The following is a 2221-nucleotide window of genomic DNA, read 5'->3' on the forward strand; positions in this document are numbered from 1 at the left end:
CCACGTACGATGAGACCCGCGGTAGCCCGCTAGCACGGCCGTCCACGTCCCTTTACCCGCGGTAGCCCGCTATCGGGTCGACCACGTACGATGAGACCCGCGGTAGCCCGCTAGCACGGCCGTCCACGTCCCTTTACCCGCGGTAGCCCGCTATCGGGTCGACCGCGTACGATGATATCCGCGGTAGCCCGCTAGCACGGCCGTCGACGTCCCTTTACCTGCGATAGCCCGCTATCGGGTCGACCACGTACGATGAGACCCGCGGTAGCCCGCTAGCACGGCCGTCCACGTCCCTTTACCCGCGATAGCCCGCTATCGGGTCGACCACGTACGATGAGACCCGCGGTAGCCCGCTAGCACGGCCGTCCACGTCCCTTTACCCGCGGTAGCTCGCTATCGGGTCGACCACGTACGATGAGACCCGCGGTAGCCCGCTAGCACGGCCGTCCACGTCCCTTTACCCGCGGTAGCCCGCTATCGGGTCGACCGCGTACGATGATATCCGCGGTAGCCCGCTAGCACGGCCGTCGACGTCCCTTTACCTGCGATAGCCCGCTATCGGGTCGACCACGTACGATGAGACCCGCGGTAGCTCGCTACCGAGGCCGTCGACGTCCCTTTACCCGCGGTAGCCCGCTATCGGGTCGACCACGTACGATGAGACCCGCGGTAGCTCGCTACCGAGGCCGTCGACGTCCCTTTACCCGCGGTAGCCCGCTATCGGGTCGACCACGTACGATGATACCCGCGGTACCTTCTCAGCCGCGGGTAAGCCCGCTGAAAAAAAAAAAAAAAAAAAAAAAAAAATTTTTTTTTTCCCCATCGCATGCGGTAGCCCCGCTATCGAGGACGACCACGTCCCTTCTCAGCCGCGGGTAAGCCCGATGAAAAAAAAAAAAAAAAAAAAAAAAAAAAATTTTTTCCCATCGCATGCGGTAGCCCCGCTATCGAGGACGACCACGTCCCTTCTCAGCCGCGGGTAAGCCCGATGAAAAAAAAAAAAAAAAAAAAAAAAATTTTTTCCCATCGCATGCGGTAGCCCCGCTATCGAGGACGACCACGTCCCTTCTCAGCCGCGGGTAAGCCCGATGAAAAAAAAAAAAAAAAAAAAAAAATTTTTTCCCATCGCATGCGGTAGCCCCGCTATCGAGGACGACCACGTCCCTTCTCAGCCGCGGGTAAGCCCGATGAAAAAAAAAAAAAAAAAAAAAAAAATTTTTTCCCATCGCATGCGGTAGCCCCGCTATCGAGGACGACCACGTCCCTTCTCAGCCGCGGGTAAGCCCGATGAAAAATTTTTTTTTTTTTTTTTTTTTTTCCCATCGCATGCGGTAGCCCCGCTATCGAGGTCGACCACGTACATTCTCAGCCGCGGGTAAGCCCGATGAAAAAAATTTTTTTTTTTTTTTTTTTTTTTTTTCCCATCGCATGCGGTAGCCCCGCTATCGAGGACGACCACGTCCCTTCTCAGCCGCGGGTAAGCCCGATGAAAAAAATTTTTTTTTTTTTTTTTTTTTCCCATCGCATGCGGTAGCCCCGCTATCGAGGTCGACCACGTACATTCTCAGCCGCGGGTAAGCCCGATGAAAATTTTTTTTTTTTTTTTTTTTTTTTTTTCCCATCGCATGCGGTAGCCCCGCTATCGAGGTCGACCACGTACCTTCTCAGCCGCGGGTAAGCCCGATGAAAAATTTTTTTTTTTTTTTTTTTTTTTTTTTTTCCCATCGCATGCGGTAGCCCCGCTATCGAGGTCGACCACGTCCCTTCTCAGCCGCGGGTAAGCCCGATGAAAAAAAAAAAAAAAAAAAAAAAAAAAAAAAAAAAAAATTTCCCATCGCATGCGGTAGCCCCGCTATCGAGGACGACCACGTCGCTTCTCAGCCGCGGGTAAGCCCGATGAAAATTTTTTTTTTTTTTTTTTTTTTTTCAAATGTCGAAAATTCCTTCCGGGGCCAGAACGGCACACATGTTAGGGGTCGGATGGGTAGTGGGGATCGTCGGATTGACGGGCGACCGCACCTGCCCCGGCTGTGCCGTCTTTTAAAAATTTTGAAAATTTTTGAAATCTTGGAATCCCCAGTCGTCGTGTGCAACTTCATATCATGGGAGCAGTGAAGACCCGATCTTCGCTGTCAGGGATAGACGCGATAGTAAAGGACGGTGAGAGGCATGCACTTGCCGGTCCGATCTCTCGTTCATTCCACGGTTCCCGATTCACTTG

Source organism: Mytilus trossulus, unplaced genomic scaffold (assembly GCF_036588685.1).
Source record: "Mytilus trossulus isolate FHL-02 unplaced genomic scaffold, PNRI_Mtr1.1.1.hap1 h1tg000925l__unscaffolded, whole genome shotgun sequence".
NCBI classification, from domain to species: Eukaryota; Metazoa; Mollusca; class Bivalvia; order Mytilida; family Mytilidae; genus Mytilus; species Mytilus trossulus.